This window comes from Aedes aegypti, chromosome 3 (genome assembly GCF_002204515.2).
Source record: "Aedes aegypti strain LVP_AGWG chromosome 3, AaegL5.0 Primary Assembly, whole genome shotgun sequence".
NCBI classification, from domain to species: Eukaryota; Metazoa; Arthropoda; class Insecta; order Diptera; family Culicidae; genus Aedes; species Aedes aegypti.
Genome location: NC_035109.1, coordinates 311,479,858 through 311,502,970, shown reverse-complemented (window position 1 = coordinate 311,502,970; position 23,113 = coordinate 311,479,858). Strand labels below are relative to the sequence as shown.

Below are 23,113 nucleotides of genomic sequence, written 5' to 3'. Positions count from 1 at the left end.
TTGTTTTGAGAGGCTTTTCCACTCCTTTGGATAGCTCTGCCAGTTAGTTTCCTGATGTTTAACTAGCTTCTTCTCAGATACGCATTTAGATTATGTTCAGAAGCTTCTCATAGTTTTTCTGAAGCATTACCTTTTTTTTTTCAATTATTTTTTATATGTTTCTTCAAAAAAAAATTTCGTTTAATTATTTTAGAAGTTTTTCTACTTATTTTTCAAGTTTTGCTCATTTCTTTGCAGAAGTTATTCCGACTTCTTTTCCAAAGCCGTGAAATCTTCTTTTTGGCTTCCTCGACGAAGTTTTCTAGCTTTTTCAAAAGTCATTCCAGCTTCTCTTAAGAACCTTTTTAAAACTCTATCCAGAAGTTTTCTCGCTAACAATTAATTTTAACTAGAGACCGTCAATTAACTTTTGACAATTTTCCCAAAATCCCGAAATCCAGCAAAAATTTTGGAAATCATCCAACAACAATCGCGCCTGAAATCCTATGCTAGGAAGCTGGTTTCTCAGCAGATGCCGTTGTACAAGAAAAAACGGAACTTGACAATCTTATCGTTGAAGGTAAAGCATTACTTCGTCGATCCAATATCTTATTGCCATTGACACACTTTTACCGTCTCCCATTCCAATCATGATGCAAAGCTATTCAGTGCGAAAGTAATCCTGCGTAAGCTCGGAAAATTGCTCTTTGTCACCGAGTCTTCCCTCTCCGCTCAAGGTGCGTTTGAATTACACACTTAGGTCTCAACAGGATTAGTAGAAATAGTAATAACGACAACAGCGTTCCAGATCCAAGGGAAGATGCCTAAATAACAGACTCCCATTATCGGTAAATTCATTCGGAGTGTTTAGAAGTGCTGTTTCACGACTTCTACTGATAATCGTTTTATTTTATTCTGATCCCCTTGTGTGCCGTTCTTATCATTTAAATCACCCTGCTTCGTGGCGTGGATAGTAAATCTGCTCTGAGCTTCGATGAAAAAGGTTCGCTTTCGAAACTGGGACAGGAATCTTTGCTTAAATTGCTAGTCGATAATCCTCGACAAACGTAATAAATAAAGCAAAAAACTACGCAACGATGTAAAGTGGCCAGATCGTAGAGAAAGGGGATATCACCATGGACGTAGTCAGGATGTCTATGGACCGATGCACGAGTTCACTGGCCCATTTCTAAGCCAAAGTTCATTCGTAAAACGTTGGTTTCAAAGGACGTAGCAACGCCATCCCCCTTTGGCTACGTCCATTTCTGTCACCCTGTTTGTCTTGGCTATTAAAAGCTGCTCAAGCTGTGTGGTCATAAATAATTAAAGTTCGAAGGTAACCGTCGTCGTCATCGTCGTCGTCGTCATCGTCGCCACCGAGGAAAATTGTCCCATCGACCGCGAGATTAATTATCCTTGTCGTCCTTGGCCAGTGGATTCTCGGTTGGTGAACTTCCGTCGGGGGGATGAACCCTTCTGGGTATGTTTGTTTTGGCAGGAGTTTTGTGAGCAGAGAGATTTTTTCGGTTGCATAAACGGATCAAGTTGAATGCCTTCGGGGCAAGGTTAAAGTAAAGGTACTCCCACAGCATCTGAAAATGGCCATGCACTTTTTTGTTGAAAAGCTCATGAATATACCCGTTTGAATTTTAAATTTACAATCTTCGGTTGAAATTTATTTCAATAAGGTATAATAATAGACTCATCGAGCGTTCATTTGCTAACAAAACAGAGAGTATTGTTCTGGACATGTTGGTAATGAAAACAATGAAAATTTTAAACACCAGCCATTGTCCGTGAAACGAATAAAGTGTTTCCAACTTTTTGAAACGCGAAAATTCAAAAAAGCATGAATGGGTCTCACAATGAAGGGCAAAGTAACACAGTAAAAATATTTCATATGTTTTACCGGAATTATTTACTAGAGTTGATGTCCCTACTTAACACGTTACAATTAACATTGATTGATTCATTGAATCAGCCGTAAATTCCAACGAATTTACGAGCAATGAGATGTATTTTGAATTATTTCAAATCAAATCAGAAATAATTTAGAATCGATTTGCTAATTCAATTGACCAGGATGGGGCCCAGATAGCCGTAGCGGTAAACGCGCAGCTATTCAGCAAGACCAAGCTGAGGGTCGTGGGTTCGAATCCCACCGGTCGAGGATCTTTTCGGGTTGGAAATTTTCTCGACTTCCCAGGGCATAGAGTATCATCGTACCTGCCACACGATATACGCATGCAAAAATGGTCATTGGCATAGTAAGCTCTCAGTTAATAACTGTGGAAGTGCTTATAAGAACACTAAGCTGAGAAGCAGGCTCTGTCCCAGTGGGGTCGTAACGCCAGAAAGAAGAAGAAGAAGGATCATGGCCGGATGGCAAACAAATAGTGCACCTGTTGCTCCTGCAGCTCATTATCGAGACCTGGAGCGAACCATCCTGGCACTTTAATTAACACATTTAATTCCACACACATGCAGCCGCAGATTTGCTCGGCGTTTGCCAACTGTGGATTTGTACTGCGGTGGGTGGACGTGTAAATCAACATTCCTAACAGGTGTTTGTGCTCCCTCGTTACAACCGATGTGATTACACACTTTAATCACTGAAGGCTAGGGGTGAGTAGCCCAGGTAGCCGTAGCGGTGAACGTGCAGCTATTCAGCAAGACCATGCTGAGGGTCGTGTGTTCGAATTCCACTGGTCGAGGATCCACTTCGTAAAGGAAATTTTCTCGGCTTCCCAGGGCCACACGATGTACACATGCAAAAATGGTCAAACGGCAAAGAAAGCTCTCAGTTAATAACTGTGGAAGCGCTCATAAGAACATTAAGCTGAGAACCAGTCTTTATCCCAGTTCGGACGTAACGCCAGAAGAAAGAAGAAAAAGCATAAGTGAATGTAACTGGCATTTGATAATCAGAATATGTGCGGAGGAAGTGAGAATGGGTGGTTTAATGAAGGAATATTTAAATTGTGAGTTCTACCTCATTAGCGAGAATGTGGGACTGTGACGAAGCTTGCAAGGAACAGATATAAATATTTATTGCGTGGTCTCGATTTCAAGTAAGTCGAGGGTGGGTTTGATGTTGATGTAAATGACAGCATGTGGGATTTGGTCAATTATTTGCATCTGGTTGTATATGCTAATGGTTTTCTAGCTATAAGATGACACGAAGTGGTTGTATCTATAGAAATCACTACTGAATCGTCGAATCAACAGGCTACTTTTTTAATACCTAGAAACTCAGTACCTTTCAGTACATGATTATTTAACGATTCATTAACTATCATGAGTACGTTCAAACAGCTGTAACCATAATTTCTTGAAACTTTTGGACCCCTTTCCAATATGTATTCAGAAATTTCTTCATGATTAATTCCAAAAACTTATCCATGAACTTCTATGAAAATGTCTCCAAAATAATATACACGCACATCTGCAGGAATTTCTCCAGAAATTGCTATTTTAATTCCTTCAAGGATCTTTTCAGAACTCTTTTGACAGGACATCCTTCCAATATCAATCCTTCCGGGGTATTTCAAGGTGTCTCAGTAGAAATTTCACTCAGGTAGTCCTCGTTAAATTTCTACTGAGAAACCTCGAGTATTCCTACATGAGCTTCTAAAATGTTTATTCTAACAATTCGTTCAGGCAGCATTCTTCCAGTATTTCATACTTAAATTCCTCTACACCCAAACCTCTAGTTACATAATGAATCAGGGAACGTAAATTGAATTTGTGTTTCGTAAAATTCAATCCCACGAAATTCATTTTGTCTGAAATATCTAAAATCAGTATCAAATAGACCACAAACAAGACTTTCTGACAAAGCCCGTGTAAAGCTATGGCAGCTGTATGTTAATTTCTAATTTGCCTTGGTGACCAAGGTCAGTCAAGAACTTTCTGGGAATCAGACCTTCAAAACTACAAGCGGAGTAGTGTTCGACTTTGACGCTTGCTCTTGGGCAGTGGGTCAAGGAAGCCCGAGAAGTCGTCAGTTGTTTTCCCTCTCGGGTCGCACGCCTGTTTTCTCTGAGTGCTTTTATATAGCCGAGAAAACGAGTGAAGCTGAAAGTGGATTGTTGCTGCTCAGTCAAGGATGACGGATCAACTGGTGAGGTCGTTTCATGCTACTCTGTCTAATCTATAAACTATATACTGCACATTTAATCATAAATATCATTTTTCAACAAACTATGAATGGTTCGTCACTGTGAATGTTGACATAAACTCTGATTCATGAATTATTTACGTTTAACATTTTTTTTTTCAAGACACCCCAACTCTATTTTTGTAATTAAAAAAAAACTTTGAATGGTTCGACACTACAAGTGTAGACTTGCGAAAGGTTCACTTTATTGAACAAACTTTGAATGGTTCGTCACTGTAAGTGTCGGCATAAGAATAAGAGCGTTAGGAATGTTACATTTAGGTATTTGTTCAACAAACTTTGAATGGTTCGTTACCTCAAATGTCGGCGTAAATTTTCCTCTACATTGAAATTGTTCAATCATATGAAAATATTATATTTACATATAAGCATGTTTATATCTCACAAATAAGTATTTATCATGGTCTAATCGTTTATCAAAGTGAATCCTGTGACCCAACGATCCTCCCCATTAACAAACATCCCTCCCAATAACCTTTATTTGGGCAGGTCGTGGCTCACCTAGGTCGGGAAACATGCATAAATCGGCGATACGTGATCAGCGAATGGTGGTGGTTCACTTTAGTTCATCGGGAGCACAGCACATCAGCACTTGTACTTATAGTAACGTGATACATTCTTCACTAAGGAACACCTTTATTATGTCCATTAAAAACGACACTTTATTGGATCACTATAGCGGAATTACGTGCTTTATTGACCGACGTATGCCTTCACCGGTGGCTAGCGAAAAACTAAAGACTGAGTGGACATCGGGGTGCTGACCACCCGATCTACTATCGTGTGCTGAGAGAGAGTTTGAGAAACTCTCAACTCGATAAGAGGTATCGGTCCCTAATCTATAAAGCTCATTTAGGTGAAACCAAACAACCTTTGTGGAGATGCAGAGGCAAACACGGTCTCCCAATAGCAAAGGTTACACACTAACATTCCTTCCCTCAATCCCACCTGACTGCAAGGACGTGGCCGGCGCCGTTATTGACCATGTATAAATAGAGGCACTGAATTATGCACACTGAAAAATATTATGGCCAATCCCAGCCGAACTTCTAGTTGATTCTTTGTGCATTTTCACTGACTTCGGTCAATCACGGAATAGCAACAATTGCACTATGGTCCAGGAATCAGTTTTACGCGGAAAGATGCATTTTGAGCTTTAGAATGAAACATTAGACAAAAACGGTCTTCTACAAAGTTGTTTGTATTAGTTGAGCCCTTTGTTTAGTTTTATTGAAAATTAGGGTGGACCACATTTTCATAGAAATTGTGTAACTAACTTTCTTATTTGTAGAAATTATATTATACATGCTTCAGCAAAGTTATAAACCATTCAATTTCAAGCAACTTTGCCAAAAAAAGTTTTTTTGTATCTCTTAAATTGACCGATTTAGAGCTTCTTTCCTGCAGTGACATAGGGTGGTCCGAACAAAACTGGTTTTCTGGCTCTAGAGTTTTCAATTCGAATTTCTCATCAAAGTAGTCTATGAAACACTTTTAGAGCTTTAAAAAATGCGTAATTTGGTGAGTAAAGAAACTCGCTACCGCCTTCCGTTTAGGAGTTATTGCTGTTTTTCTCTCAAAAACATGCCTACTTTGATTGTGAATATCACTGATTGGGGCAAATATAAAAAGACGGCGTTCAAAAGACAAAATAAAATTGTATATTATATCAAAAAATTACAGATGTGTTATTTTTGTAACTCTAATAAAACGCCTTGAAAGTCAAATAATTTTTATCACAAAAAGTTTAATAACTTTTGAACTAAAATAGATATCAACAATATTTTTGCATGAAAATTTGCGTTTTGTTAAGTTCTTAAAGCCGTGGGAATTGAAGCCCATGATCCTGAAACTTAATGGGACAGAATTTATTGAGCCCGTTTGACTTTAAAACTTATTCATAACGTCAGAAAAGTTACTCAAATGTGTTCAATGATAACCAGAAAATGTTAAAGTTGGTTTACCAGAATGTTATGAGTCAACATAAGTGTAAACCTTCATGATTTATCGTCAAGAGATAACTGGTTTCGTATGTTTATCTGAAGACCAAAGCTCAACGGAGTTCTTGGATAATCCAACAAAGCCATTGGACTTCAAACTTGACTTGATAAATAGGATATGTTTTTTTATTTAAATATCAACCAAATGAGCCTGTTTCGTTGTAACTCTCTTACATTAACGTCAGAAAGGTCTGGGTATGCTCGTAGATTTAAGCACTTAAACTCAAAGAAATACTTGGATAACCTTAGATACGCGATGAAATGAAACAAAATAAAGACTTTTGTTTGGTCTTACGTGAGCGTGAATTGCAAATATAAAATCTCCCGTTGAATACTGGTTTCCTTTTAAATCTGAATAGCTATACTCGAAAGTGCTTGTGAGTTAGAGAAGACATGTTTTAAATCATCACAGAGAATACAACCATCATGATGTTCCCTTGGCTTAGCACAAGTTTCAATGTTCTGAGTATACTAAACATGCATGAGAATGTACCAAACTAAAGATATGTGAGCTCAAATGCATAAAAATTCAATTTACCTTATATTACGTAAAAGCAATTAGGTAAATGGAAGTTACGTAAAAAGGGGTTACGTGAAAAAGGGTTAGGTGTACACATACTTTTAGAAATACTCCGCGAGAAATTCTTCCTGGAATACCTTGTTCTTCCAGAGATTATTTGATGAATTCGCAATGTTTCTCGAGTGAAACTTACAGTTGTTTTCCTTTTAGTCCACTAGGAATTCCATCAAAAGGCTTTTAGAATTTAGTATACATAAAACTAATAAAGAATTTCACAACCATTTTAAGTAAGTTTGTTCTAGAAATGTTTCCATGAATGTCTAGAAGGAATTATTTGCGGTGGAACTTCTGGAAAGATGTCTTTATAATTTGCTTCAAAAATATGTGATGAAATATATGGTATTAAACTGCAAAAAATAGTGAGTAGAGCTTTTTTCAATCAGAAGGCTCAAGCGTTCTAAGGCATTACTGAGTTACATTGCTTAATTTATTAACAACAATATTGTTTTATTATACAGCCATGCCAAACCGATCTAGTGGGTCACCGAATGGATCCAGGAGACGACGGTTCTTGAATCCGACCAAATGAACCGTTGTTTGATATCTAGCGAGTGTGCCTCGACGACCGTCTGCAATAATCTCGCTCCGATCACCGCCACTTGCATCTCTAGCCTCGGAATGGACATCATTTTCAACGGAGCAACCTTCGACATCGCCATCACCAAAAAACAAGCCGTCCCATCACTTGTGAGCACCCGGAAATATGCCGCTGCACCATATGCATCCTGGCTGGCGTCGACAAGCACGTGAAGTTGAAGCGTATCATAATCCACGGACCTCGACCCATGAAAATAGTAGCGGGGAATCTTAACCTGTTCACGATCGTCTTCGTATTTTATCCAAAATCTATTTCGTAAAACAATATTTCTTACATATTACGCTATTTTCATTCACCGTACTTGACAGAATTTAGCGATTCAGTTAGTTTATGAAATATTCGTAAGATGCACGAATCTCAATTCGTAGATATGCATTTTCGTAATTTTTGCTATTGTTTTTCATCTACGCTACTTACACTGGATGAAAATTCTCGAATACATATTCGAACAGCCGTAAGTCGAAAGAGTAAACAAACTTAGATTCCACTGTGAATCAACTTGGTTATCACTTTTATTACCTTTAAGTTTCAGAATTACAACGTAACCACAAATCAAAACAAAACAATACTTGAGCCAATCTTACATTGCACAGTGGTCCAGAGAACAGATTTACGCGGAGAGATGCATTTAGAGCTTTGGAATGCAAATAGTCTTCTACAAAGTTAGTTGTATTAGTTAAGCCCTTTGTTTGATGATATTCAAAATAAAGGTGGTCCATATTATCATAGAGTTGAAATAGCCAATTTTCTAATTTGTAGGAATTATTGTATGCATGCTTAAGCAAAGTTATCAACCATTCAATTTCAAGAAAATTTACCAAAAAAGTTTTTTACAGGTCTTAAATTGACCGATTAATAGCTTTTTCTTATATTCACATAGGGTGGTCCATACATAACTGGTTCTCTGGCTCCAGTGTTTTCAATTCTAATATCTCATCAAAGTAGTCTATGAACTACTATGAAATTGAAATCTATGAAATTTTCGTTCAAGTGTTGTGGTTCTTTTCCTCGCAAAAACACGTCTACTCTGGTTTGGGCAAACATCAAAATATAATTTGACGGCATTTAAAACATGAAATGATTTTCTTTATTTTATAAAAAGATGTGTTACATCTCTATTTTCAATGAAATGCCTTGAAAAACAAAAACTTTTATGATAAACAAATCAATGACTTTTGAACTAAAGTAAACACCAACAATTTTGCGCATGAAAATTCGTTTACTTCGATGAGAAATGTGTAATAATACCGATATGAAAAAAAAAATATGATCAATATTTTTATTGTTTGTATTTTTTACTACCTTGCATCTTGAGCATGTAAACAATTTAAATTTAAAAATGATCTTCGACAAAATTGTTTCTAAGAATATAGTCTTGTACTATGTGTTATCTTGAACAAGGGATGCCCACAATATCACATAAATAATTTGATCAATTTTCTTTGGCAAAGTTTTTTTGCCTTTAAAAGTTTCCCGTGAGCTTACAATTTGACTGATGTGGAGCATTTTTCCCCAGTCAACATAGGGTGGTTGAAGAAAACAACGTTTTTTACTTATAGTTTTTCTAATTTCAATTTTCCTTAACAATTTGATAATAAGATTATTTTTTTGAAGCTAGGCATTGAAAGTTTTAGGACATACTGCAGTCCATGGCCTTCCTTTCTAATTCTAGAAAATTTCGTGATTAGAGGAACTTTATGGTTTTTTACTTATAATAAGCTGTTCCTGAGCAGGCAGTAGATGCCAATAATAAGAGATAAATTAGAAATTATTTTATTTTAATTGGATTTGAAAAAACAAACAGTTGCAAGTGCAAAAGTACACAACCCTGATCACCAAGAAATCACATAATCATATTGCTATTCAAAATCGGTTCCCGGTCTGCAGTTTGGTTGTCACTGGTTTAGAGATTTCTTTAGAAATCTCTCCAAAAATTAATGCAAAGATATGTTCGTCCATACATTCCTATAAGAATACATCCAAGAATTCCTGTAGGTTATTTTTAAAGGAATTATGCCAAGTAGGGGTACCGGGGGCAGTATGAACACCCGGGCAGAATGGACACCCCCTGTATCCTTGCATATGCGACTAATTTTACACTTAAGATGCAAACAATATTTCAGTTACCTGTCGAAAGAGTAAGTTGTCCACTAAAATTTCAGAAAAATTGTTTTAAACATTGATTTTAAACCAAAAAATTGAGCATGATTTTACATTCACATCTCACCAAATATGGTTTCAGAAGCAAATGACTGCAAGTTGACCGAAAATGTAGCTCTTGACTGAATCTTCAATTGTTTATGCTAAATTCAAAAATATAGTAGATTTTTTTCTGCTACTTTGAGACACTGAAAAACTTATATGAAATTTTCCTATACTGTTGGGGCAATATGGACACCGGGTGACAAAGTAGAGCTGACACTTTAAAGAGAAAGAAATGTAACTTCATACACAAAACTATCCAAAAATATTTAGCGTACAATGCAATGATAATGATTCGGAACCACAAATCGGTTGAAAATCGTCTGTTCTGTATTAAAACTAATTTAGAGGCAATATTGAAATCACTACGAAAAATTACGACATTTTGGTTTTAATCATGTTTTCAGTGGCACAGTGAACTATCACTATAGTTTCCTGAATGTTTACTTCAGTTTTCGATGTTTGGCAATGTTTGTGGGAAAATTTTCCTATAAACGTTAAGGTGTCCATACTGCCTCATGGGGGTGTCCACTTTGCCCCGCTAGCTTGATGGTGACTACCAAATATAAGCTTTTTTTAAACCCATTTTTGCAAGCAAAATACTTTTTTCAAAATTTTGCAACAATGTTTAACAAATGCTTGAGAACTCTAAAAAGCACACTGCACATGAAAAACTGTATAATATTCGTGTCTTTACAATCAAAATAATAAAATTCCTTAGGGTGTGCATACTACCCCGTATTCCCCTAATCATGCAAGAATTTCTAAAGCTTCTTTCAATAATTTTCCCTGAGGTTGCTCCATGAACTTCTCTGTGATATGTTCTTGGACTGTCATGATATATTTTTCCAGTTCTGCTGAAATTGTTGCGGTTATTCCATCAGGAACAGGTTTCTTCAGACGTTCTGGCTTAAATTTGTTCTTTAACAAATTCCTTCACGAATTCCATCGAGAACTTTACTTAAAGCGCTCAAGCATGATTGCTCCAGCAATTTCTCTGTTCTCCAAAAATGCATGCTTTATCTATGAAGTTTCTCAGAGATTCATACAATGAATTCTCTCGATATTTCTACATGGATTCTTTTGGATCAAATCAGTTTTTTCAGTGTTGGAATTTTCACAAAGATTATTATTTTTCTTTCACAATTTATTTTTGAGTTCAAAATAGCGATTACTTCAGAGATCTTTTACGGGTTTCCAAACGAGTAATTTCATCATTTGGTACATAGTGGGGGCAAAATGAACACCCAGGGCGAAATGGACACCCCCTCAATCTCTGAGAATATGTATACTTCATCAAAAGTTCATGAACTGCATGAAATCTGTATTGCATTTGAAATGTTTGACGACAAAAAAGTTTTTGTTGTGCTTCAATTGTCCTGTGAAAATTGACTTTACGTTTTTCTCCGCTCTAAATTGGCATATAAGCAAGGCGGTGGGATAATCTATATTTTGAGCAAAATATCGAATCCAGAAAGGTTATTTTTAGCTCTTATGATAGAGGGAGAGCCCTTTTATACATCGGAATGTCTGACAGACATTAAATATTTAGGAATCATTTAATTTGCACGTGTTCATTTTGCCCCGATACTTTTTTACTAGTCTTGTTTGGACCTAATTTTATATCTCACTGTTCTGGCATATGATATGATTTTTATTACCATGAATGAATGTAGCACGTCGTACTAACATAAAACTTGGAAACTAGCCGGGAGTGATTTGAAAAAAATGTCATGGCGAGGTCTTATAACAATCATTAGCTTGATGTGTCCATTATGCCCCGAATTCCCCTACATTTCTTCGGAAATTCGCCAGTTATTTTCCCGCGAAATTGTTTAGTGATTTTTTAAAATGTTTGGAAAGATAGTAGATCTGTTCACCAAACGCGAAGCAAAGGATATCAAAGATAAACCACCTGTTGGTTGAAAAAAAAAAAAACAAGCGCGATAAGGCTCATCCCTCCAAATTTTCATGCTACGGGTAAACGTTTGAATTGTTTTAATTCAAATGAAAATACCCATGCTTATGTCGAATGAACAATTGAATCAAATGATTGATGCAATATTCAAAACTACTACTATGGCTTTAGCAAGACAAGTTGGTGTAAAATTTACCAAAAAAATGTTATGGGATTATTTTTCTCTAATGGAATTAAATATTTTTTTAAATATTTTGAATTGAAATTTAATAATAATTTTCTTACAGATAATAACATACATATGACAGTTATTATCGAATATTATTTTAATCCTGGATCCAAACTCAAAAGAGATCAATTTTTTTTTGTAGCAATGATCGACTGGATGGAACATGTGATGGACTTGATATCAACATTCATATGCGTATAAAACATCAACTTTTTTCGTCATTCAAAACCAAAGTTCTTGAAACTTTGGGTATTTTTGTTGAAACACAGCTTGGTAAATATACTTTCATAGTTTCCTTTTTGCCTTTTCAATGCTCTGGGCAGCAAGTTAATTTTCTCCAAACTGACTTGCGAAAATTGACTCGCAATAAGTCAATTTTTTTTTGTCATTGGTGACTTTAATGCCAAACATCGGTCACGGAAAGATTCTCAAAGTAGTTCCAACGGCAGAATTTTATTTGATGAGTGCTCTTTAGGATATTTCACAATTTAAAAAAAAATCAAAAATATGATGGCGATGATGGAATTTTCTACATCCTCATCAAGAAACTTCCAGAAAGTAGCTTATCTTTTTCAGTTCACATATTTAACAAATGTTTTCAATTAGCATATTTCCCTGACAGATGGAAAAATGTTAAGGTTGTACCAATTTTAAAACCAGACAAAAATCCTGCAGAAGCTTCTACCTATCGTCCAATCAGTTTGCTTTCCTCCATCAGCGAACTTTTTGAAAAAGTTATTTTGAACAGAATGATGGTGTGAAGTTTTTATGAAATTTATAGCGGAATTCCCCAAAAAAAATCGTATAGAAACCAGTTTACACGAACTTCTCAACAATAAATATACAATAAAGTTGTCAAACCGATTACTACCAACCGAAGCATATCAACAGCACAGCTTGCGATTTCCAATCCCGAATTGGGGAGCAAACGCCTGGTTCTATTCGGCGAGAAAAGGGAGCACCGATCTTGACTTTCAATGGGCTGCAAATTGGTTTACCATTTCGAAAGCCACTCAAATCGAGTTAGTTGAGCAATTCCGTGTGTCAACAGAGAACAGACTCTAGCGGGAGCTAGCTAGCTCCATACAAAGTCACACACGATTGGTTCGAACCCTGCTCTGAAATAAACCGTTCCGATATCAAGTACCCTGTAGGCCGAAACATTTTCCACAATTGAAACTCTCGACTCTGGTAGGTACCAACCCGGCATATCAAATATTAATTTAAATGCAAAACGAAAGGGGGCTTCTCGGCTGTCGATTTCGTTTCAGTCGGCAAATCGAACTTTTCGAACGGATGAGATTTCTGTTGAGAGTCGATGGTTGGCAATGAAGATCCGAACGGGGCAAGGGGGGTTATATTTAATCAAATTGAAAACTTTCTCGCCACTAGAGACCATCGCATCTCTGTATTGTGTTTCAATTATACGTGGAGTTTCGCTTTGGCTTCTGAGCTGGGGGTAGAGAGGATGTTTCTTTCTGATGCTTAGGAAAGTGTCTGACAAGAGTAAATTTTCGCAAAGATGTGGCTTTGATTGGTGGTTTGGTTTTTCGTATTTGTGTTTAATTCGGAGATTGATCTTGAATTACTGAATAAAAATAAATTGTACGTTACTTATTGAATTTGGGTTAAAATCAAAATTCACAAGTCCTTATCTGGCAAGCACAAATTATTTGAAACAGAGTAGTGAATATTTAATGGAACTACTGAACCGAAAGAAACAGCTTCCAATGCAATCAAATCTCATATAATACAAGTCGTTCTGGCTTTTCTCAGAAGCTTGTTGTTTGTTCTCAACTGATGCAATCGACTTCAGAGTACAAATCATGGCAGTCTGATATCAAACACCTCCCGTGATGGTGTTACTTTCACCGGACCTCTAACCATAATCGGCTCTTTTTGGAACCATAACTTCATAAAGGGGCAATTAGTTGGCAGTCATGCAAGCTGTTTTCATTTGAGCAACTTTTCGACTAGACACCATCTGCTGTCTGCGGTGAAAGTTAATTCAATCTACCGAACCGACAATCGAAAATGGGTTGCAAGGCAATTTTTGTGAGTTTCTCCCGGAGGAAGCAAAATCTTTTGTTCTTTGCCTCATCACGACCGTAAAGTGGATTAAATCCTTGCTTTGTTAACAGAAATTTCACTTTAGGTTCGTTATAAAATGAAGAACAAAAGGTTTTGATTCCTCTCTGTAAAAATGTCTAAATGGTTTGTAGCGACTACTGCATGTAAGCCATTTAACAAAAAGTGTACATAGACCAATCCTAATATCTTTGTAGAAAGCAATGTTGTCAAAATTGTCTTAGTTTATCTTAGGAGAACCGTAACAAAATTATTTTTAACTGTAAGAAAGTAAAATGCAGAAAGTGAACGCAACTCATCAAGTTTAATGGGGGATGTTATCAACGAGCTAGCAACTTCTGCTTAGAGCTTCAAAAAGCTTGCATTCAGAAGCTTGGAAAGCTTGTAAAGTTTTTGCTCAGAGGCTTGGAAATTTCTCCTGAGTAACTTGAAAAGCTTCCACTCGGAAATGTTCGGAAAACTTTCGCTCAGAAGTTTGGAAAGCTTTGGCTCGGAAGTTGGGAAAGCTTCTGTTCAGAAGCCTAGAAAATTTTGGCTCAGAATCATAGAAAGCGTTTGTTCAGAAGCTTAGAAATTCGTCAAGTCTAGGAAGATAATAGAAGCTTGGGACGTTTACGTTTAAAAACTTGAAAATCTTCCAATCAGAAGCTTGGAGAGTGTCGGAACAGAAGCTAGGAAAACTTCGATAAAATAGCTTCAAAAGCTTGCGTTCAGACGCTAGCAGAGTATCCTCTAAAAACCTTGGAAAGCTTCCGCTAAGAAGCTTGGAAAGTATCCACTCAAAGGCTAGGATAGCATCGCTCTACTGCTTGCGATGAGAAGCTTTGAAAGCTTTTATTAAGAAGTATGGGAAGCATTCCCTGAGAAGCTTTAAAAGCTTCCACTAAGAAGCTTGGAAGGTTTCTGCTGAGAAGCTTGGAAAGCTTCTACTGAGAAGCTTGGAAAGCTTCTACTGAGAAGCTTGGAAAGCTTCTACTGAGAAGCTTGGAAAGCTTCCACTGAGAAGCTTGTGGAGCTTGAAAAGCTTCCGGTTACACAATCGGAAAGCTTCCATTTAGAAGCTTGCTAAGCTACCAATCAGAAGCTTAATCAGCTTTAGTTCAGGAGCTCAAACAGCTTAGAAGCTTTAAAAAATCCTCTCAGGGGCTTGGAAGCTTCCACTAGGAAAATTGGAGAGCTTCCACTCAAAAGTTTAGAAAGCTACCTCTGAGAAGCTTGAGAAACTTCCACTGAAATATTCGGAAAACTTCCGCTGAGAAGCTTTGAAAGCATTTGCTCAGAAGTTTGGATAGCTTCTGTTCAGAAGCCTAAAAAGTTTTGACTCAGAACCTTGGAAAGTGCTGCTCAGAAACTTAGAAGCTATGGAAGCTTAATTAAAAAAGCTTAAATGAAATAGCTTCCGCTCAAACGTTTAAAACATATATTCTAGAAAGCTTAAAAAACTTTCGTTAAAAGGCTTAGAAAACTCCACTCCACTAAAAGGCTCAAAGGCTTGTAAAGCTTCGCTCCGCTGTGAAGCTTGATAAGCTTCCGCTGAGAACCTTGGTAAGCTTTAGCAGAGAAGCTTGGTAAGCTTAGGCTGAGAAGCTAGGAAAGTTTCCGCTGAGAAGCTTGAGAAATTTTCGCTGAAAAGCTTGATATGCTTGACAAGCTTACATTAAGAGACTTCAAAAGCTTTCGTCTAAAAGATTAAAAAGCTTGTGCTCAAGAGCTTAATTCCACACAGAAACTAAAACAGTTACCACTTTAGAAGCTTGACAGCTTCTGCTCAGGAGTTCGAAAGATATTGCTCAGAATCTTGAAAGTTATTACTGAAAACCTCTAGCTCAGAAGCTTGAAAAGCTTTCGCTCAGAAACTTGAATCGTCTTCACTTGGAAAGCTTCCGCTCAAAAGCTTGGAACGATTTGGCTCAGAAGCTTGAATTGCATCCGTTTAGAAGCTTGGAATACCTGCTCTCATATGCTTGGAATACATTCGCTAAGATGCTTTTATAGCTGGAAATGCTTCCACTGAGAATCATAGAAAGCTTTCACTCAGAATATTGAACAACATTTACTTAGAGGTTTTCACTCAAAAGCTTTGAAAACTTACGCTTGGAATTCCGGTAAGCTTCCGCGAAAATTCTCAAAAAGCTTGCACTCAGAAGCTTGAAAAGCTTCTAGTTAAATTAAAAAAAAAAACTTTTACTCAGAAGCATGGAAAGCTTCCACTCAATAGATTGAAAACTATTGCGATGCCAAGAAATCTACGCTCAGAAGCTTAAACAGCTTCTCACTCAAAAGCTTGAACAACTTCCACTCTGAAGCTTGTATAGCTTCACATCAGAACTTAAAAGACTCGGACACCGTCTTCTCAAATTTCTTCCACTAAATACCTTAACAGCTTTAGCTCAAAAGCTTGGAAAGCATTCACTCAGAAGCTATGAAAACTTCCATATAGAAGCTTTGAAAGCAGCCACTCAGAATCTCGAAAAGCTTCCACTGAGAAGCTTAGAAAGCTTTACTTAAATATTTTTAAGATTTTTTCTCTCAAATTTATGAAAACTTCTACTCATAATCTAGGAAAGTCCCTACTCAAAAGCTTGAACAGCTTCGACTCTGAAGACTGAATAGGTTTCCCTTAGAAAGCTTCTGCTCAGAAACTTGAAAAGTCTTCACCAAATTATATTTCACTTAGAAGCTTGGAAAGCTTACGCTAATAAGCAGAATAAAGATCCCCTTAGAAGCTAGGAAATTCTCCACTCAGAGGCTTGAACAGCTTCCACTCGGAAGCTTGAATAGGTTCACCTTAGAACTTAGAAAGCTTTTATACAAATGCTGTTTGCGCTAGAAAGCTTGCATAACTTCCACTTATAGGAAGCTTTCTCTCAGAACCTTGAAGAACTTCCATTCTAAAGCTTGGATAGATTCTCCTCAGATTCTAAAAGAAACGGATGCCGTCTTCTCAAATTCTTCTACTAGAAACCTTACAGAAGCTTGAAAATCTTTCAGAAGCTTGAAAATCTTTCGGTCAGCAGCTTGTATCGCCTTCACTTAGAAGCTTAAAAAACTTCCACTTAGCAGCTTGGAAAACTTCCGCTTGAAAGCTTGAAACTCTTTGTCCCAGAATTTTGGCAAGTCTGCTCTCTTAAGCTTGGGATTCTTTCGCTCAGAAGTTTGAATAGTTGTCGTTCAAATACTTGGAAACTTTAACTCAGGGGCAGGAAAAACTTTCACTTCTAAGTTAAAGAAGCTTTCACTAGGAATCTTTGAACATTCCCACTTGGAAGCTTGGCAAGCTTCCGCTTAGAATCTCAAAAAGCTTCCACTCATAAGCTTGCAAAGCTTTCACATCAATCCGAAAACTTTATTTCAGATCTCTGGAAACTTTTAGTCAGAAAAGCCTGGAAAGCTTCCGTTCAGTAGAACGCTTGAAAAGCTTCCACTCAGAAGCTTGAATAGCTTCCAATCTGAAGTTTTCGTTCAAGTACTTGGAAAGTTTAACTCGCATGCTGGAGAAGCTTTCACTCATAAGCTTATGAAGCTTTCACTCAGAATACTGAACAATATCTGCTTGGAAAGTTTCCGCTCAGAATCTTGCAAAGTTTTCGCTCAAAAGCTTAGGAAGCTTTAACTCAAATTTCTGGAAACTTTTACCCAGAAACTTGGAAAAGATGCGCTCAGAAACTAGGAAGCCTTTACTCAAAAGCTTAAATAACTTCCACTTTGAAGCTTGAATAGCTTTCCTTTAGAACTTAGAAAGCTTTTGCTTAAATGCTGCTTCAATTAAGAAGCTTGGATAACTTACGCTCAGAACTAATAAACTTTCACACTGAAGCTTGGGTAGCTTGGAATTCTTTCGCTACGAAGTCAGAATAGCTTTTGCTACGAAGCTAGAATAGCTTTCGCTCAAACACTTGGACACTTTAACTCAGGTGCTGGAAAAGCATTCACTCAGAAGATTAGAAAGCTTTCGCTCATAATCTTGAACAACTTAGTGGCTTGAAATGTTTTCACTCAGAAGTATTGAAAACTCCCGCTTAGAAGTTTGGGAAGCTTCCGCTTAGAACCTCAAAAAGCTACTCAGAAGCTTTCACTCTAGGCTTAGATCCCTTCAGAATTTAAAAAGCTTTTGCTCAAACTCTGCTTCAACTAAAAAAGCTTGGAAAGCTCTCATTTAGAAACTAGGAAAGCATTCACTCAAACATATTGAAACCTTCACTAAGAAGCTTAAAAAGTTTCCTTTAAAAAGCAAATTAAGGTTCACTCAAGCTTAGAAGCTTGAAAAGTATTCGTTCAAATACTTGTTAACTTTCACTTAGATACTGGAAAAGCTTCCACTCATAAGCTAAGTAAGCTTTCACACAGAAGCTTGAAGAACTTTCACTTTGAAGCTTTGAAGACTCCCAATTGGAAGCTTGAAAATCCTCGCTTAGAATCTCGAAAAACTGCTCAGAAGCTTTCCATGAATTAGATTTCTGAAATTTTGCACTAAAATTTCTTAAAACTTTTACTCAGAAGCTAGGAGTGATGCGCTCAGCAGCTAGGAAAGCCCTACTCAGAAGCTTAAACAGTTTCCACTCTGAAGTTTGAATAGTTTTCCTTCAAATAATTTTGCTTGGAAATTTTCGGCTCAGAACTATGAAACTTTCAATCAGATGCTTGGAAAACTTTCGCTCAGAAGCTAAGAAAACTCCGCTCACAAACTTGGAAATCCTTCACTCAACTGCTTGGAAGCTTGAAGCTTTCTGAAATTTTCGATCAGAGCCATGAAGAGCAGGGTGCGACTTATATTTCGAAAGTTTTCAAAACAAAAAAAAATCGTGTGCTCTTTTGACTTCAAATCATATAAAAAGATAAGCCTCAATGATAGATCCAAAAGCATTAAGAATTTGAGGTGGCGCAATGTTATGAATACTCCACTGACGGTCATAATTGATAACTTGAAAATTCACCTTCAAGTCGATGAAGATGAATTTTGAAGTTTTTCATTATGACCGTCAGTGAAGTTTTAATAACTTTGTTATTTCTCAATCAATTGCGAAACTTTAAGCTTGAGAGAGTGATATTTAAAATTAATTTTTTGAAAAGTCTGTAGAATATCACTTTTATTTCTAAAATCAACAATACTTTTTCTCATTTGTATAAAAAAAATCATTTCTGTTTCACCATAAATTCTTGAATACTCAACTGATTCCAATTCTTCCTACATGCTCTTGAAACATTTCATGTTGTTATCAAATTTGCGTGTAATACATTTAATTGAAAATTTGTTTTGACTGAAATATTCAACAAAAACTACCGAAAACCACGATATTTTTAGTGAAAAAAAAAACAAATTTCTTTGGATTGATCAAGTTTTTTGCCAAATGTTACATATCTACCATTAAACTGTAATTTGTTAGAGATTTTGTTATAACTAGGAGTTGAATAGTGCATATATATTTTTGATAATACAGTTTCAGCTTTAAAAGTAACAATTAACTGTATACTTTTGAAAAATTTGGTATTTTTCGTTAAAAGTTTATGTAATCGAAACTAAATCGAAACTGTTTTTAAGCTTGAAGTATAATTCACATATATTTAAACCAACAAAATTATCTTCAAAAAATGCAAATATATTTGAAATCGGTTAATTATCCATGAAATGATGGTCAAAAATTGGATTTTTAGTAAAATGAGGATTTTTTTCCAAAAACTACTTTAACTAAGGCTTGTTTGAAATTTGGACAAATTTAATGTTCTACAAACTTTCCATTGATTAAATTTTGAAATCCCCTCTACCGGTAACACCATTTTTTTCACCACAACAACAACAAAAACAGAATCATGATAACTTTTTGTTTTTCGATATTTTTGCACCATTTTTCAGCAGTTCTCAAAAACTCATCTATTTCTGGAATCTGTGTTGATATTGACCACCGAATACTTGGTTTTGAAGATACTTAGAAATTCCTTGTGGGACCGACATTCGGCATATAAAACTTCTTTGTCCGCCATTTTTAGTCAATTGAAAACAAATGGGCTGAACAATGTCAGGTATTTAAAAGTTTCTCTCAAAAAATTATAAAGATCGGTTGAGTAATCTCCAAGAAAACTAATAATTTAAAAATTGTGTTATTTGATTATTGATTCAAGATCTTTTTTACGGCCAGAGCGAAACCAAATACTCCAACCAAAGATGCTCATTCCTCAAAAGCGGTTGCACCAATTTGCTTTATTTGTTCACAGCAGACTCTTATCAAACTTATGTTTTCAAAAGCGAGTAACCGATTATGATTAAAAATCTGTAGCCTGAGATATTTACGTGGGTTAATGCTACGCGTCGATCCCCCAAGGAATTTCGGAATATCTTAAGAACTAGATGACCAAAGTTCAAAACTGACACAGATTCTTAAAATATAAGAATGTTTTGAGCAATTGTTACAAGAAAATATTGAGAGTTTCTCTTTTAATGTAATTTGAAATCAGCAGAGCACATGAATTTTTACTTATGAGAACTTTAGAAAATTATTCTACACCCTAATTGGACAGTTTCTGTTCGGAATCTGGGAAAATTTCCGCTAAGAAGCTCGAACAGCTCTTGCTTAAAAGTTCGCATAGTTTCAACTCAGGAGATTAGACAGTTTTCTCTCTACATTGTTGTCTACAGCAAATTTATTTGGATAATATGAATATCAGATGGATAAAAGATGGCATGAAGAACGATGATATATCGACCGGTTGCCATTGTATATGACGACCGTGACATTCGACTCGAAAACATATTGGAGATCGGATCTCAAAACTGAATTCGGGTGCTGAAATAAGAGTTTGATCATTGCAATAGATCAGTTAAGGCTTCTCTGTTAAAGTCAAATCGTCCAAACTCTTGAAGGCCGTTACAGTTTAAGTCAAAATTGCAATGTTAGTCCTCATTGGCATGCATTATTATTTTTATAAGCTGTAATCTTTTTTTTTTCTATTGGATTTGTTAGTTTTATCGAAACATAATTAATCTTCCAAATATGATAGATTTAGCGCATTATAAGAGAATACTGATTGGCCCTGTCAAGCTTTCGTGGTAACATAATTGTAATGTCATTCTTTTCAATCATAACCAAATCTCTTTACATCCTTTGAAGTGGTTTAGAGAACTGTAAGGGTTTTATCATCACTTTCACACGGCTTAGATAATAGTGGTCGAACACATGGCGACCGTGTTCTATGTGAGAAGAGCGAGAATCGGAACTGTGCACGCTATCCATTGGTTCTTTCTATGCTTAATTCTACCAATTCTGTGTAAGTTGACAATTGGATAACAGCATTGCAGCCGGTAAATTAATTGTGTTTCCATAAATTCATCGTGGAGCAGCTTCACTTTGTCAAAACATCGAATCGAAAAGACAAAAAATCTTATACACATGAACATTAAGATCACTTGAGTTAAACCAATCTTTTTGAAAACAATAAGAAAGTTTTCACTCAAAATCTAGAATAACATCTGCCAAGATGCTTGAAAAACTTTCGCTCAGAGCCTCGAAAAGCTTCCACTCAGAAGTTTGAAAAGCTTTCACTCAAATATCTGGAATCTTTCACTCGAAGACCTAGGTAAACCCCCGCTCAGCAGCTTAAAAACTTCCACTCTGTACTTCCAGCTGTACAACCTAGCTGCCCTTCAAAATGAAGAAAGTTGTTGCTCAAATGCCGCTCCCACTGAGAAGCTTGAAAGCTTTTTGTTCGAATCTCGAAAATATTGTTGTCCAAATACTTGAAAAAATTCTCACATAACCTTGGAGACCTTCCTCTCAAATGCTTGGAAGATTTTACTCAAAAGCTTGCTTCCTCTAAGAAGCTTGCACATCTTCCACTTAGAAGTTAAGCTCAAAGGCATTGAAAGCTAAAAACTAGGAAAGGTTGTACTCAGAAGATTAATTATTTCGAAAGCGTAGAGAACTTGAACTCTGAAGCTTGAACAATTTCCACTTAGAACGAGGATAAAAAGCCGATAGATAACAATAGATGGAACGAGGAATGAAGGAGTTATGACCCATTGCCATCGTAGAGATGCAATACTACATGGCGACTGTGACAATGGGTTGGGATAGATAAAAGAGATTGAATAACAAAATTGCACCAGACCACATAGAATACATTCCAGGCTTCTATGTAAAAATTGAAACGTCCGAACACTTGGCGATCGTTATAGTGTGAGTAATATTAGTCCATTCTGACGTGCAATTCAGAATTATTATTTCCGCAAACTGCGAGTAATTAATTTTCTTATCGGAGTTGCCAGCCTTCCTTAGCCGAGTGGTTCGAGTCCGCGGCTACAAACCAAAGCCATGCTGAAGGTGTCTGGGTTCGATTCCTGGTCTATCCAGGATCTTTTCGTAATGGAAATTTCCTTGACTTCCTTGGGCATAAAGTATAATCGTACCTGCCACACGATATACGAATGCGAAAATGGCAACTTTGGCAAAGAAAGTTATTAGTTAATAACTGTGGAAGTGCTAATAAGAACACTAAACTGACAATCATGTTCTGTCCCAGTAAGGACGTTAATACCAAAAAGAAGAAGATATCAAATCTTTGAAAAATTATAGATAAAGAGCTCTAAACATCTTTATATTGAAATACCATGTGAGGCAACAGTTTTGACAGTATTCGAACCAATGAGAATTAATGATAATCCTGGAAGCAAGCTGGTAAGAATCCTGGAATAATGAGAATCCCAGAAGGATTTGATGATATCCCTGGAAAGCTTCTCATGAAACTCCTGGAATGTTTCTGATAAAAAATTTGGAAGGTACTGGAAAAATTCCGGTGTCAATCCTAGATAGATTCTGGAATGATTCTTAAGAGAATCCTGTAGGTATTCTGATGAGAATTCTGGAAGTATCTTCAAGAGTATCTCTTGGAAGTATTGTGATGTAAATTATCTTTTCTGATGAGAAACTTCGAAGATTTTGATGAGAATCGAGGAACGATAATGATGAGAATCCAGGAAGGATTATGATGAAAAGCCTGATTTTCTATAAGAATCCTGGAAGGATTCTGATGAGGCTTTTTGATGGGTTATGATAAGAATTCTGGAAGGATTTTGGTTGATATCATGGAAGGATCCTGATGATAATAATGGAAAATGTCATGGAAGTCATGGAGAGTCATGGATGGATTCTGATGACAGGACTTTTATGAGAATCCGGAGTGAAGTTTGATGAGCATTCCGATAGGATTCTGATAAGAGGCCTGGATAAAATCTGATGAGAATCTTGAAATAATTCTGTGAAGAAATTTAAAAAGGGTTCGGATGAGAACAGTGGGAAGATTCTAATGAGAATATCATGAAAATTCTAATAAGCAATTTGAAAAAATTCT

At 36.4% G+C, this 23,113-nt stretch overlaps 1 protein-coding gene across 1 annotated transcript in view; it reads right to left on the bottom strand.

The window, feature by feature from the left end:
- Positions 1-23,113, bottom strand: part of LOC5569778 (prolactin-releasing peptide receptor) — a 539,879-nt gene that overhangs the window by 62,886 nt on the left and 453,880 nt on the right. The gene's annotated exons all lie outside the window — the stretch shown is intronic.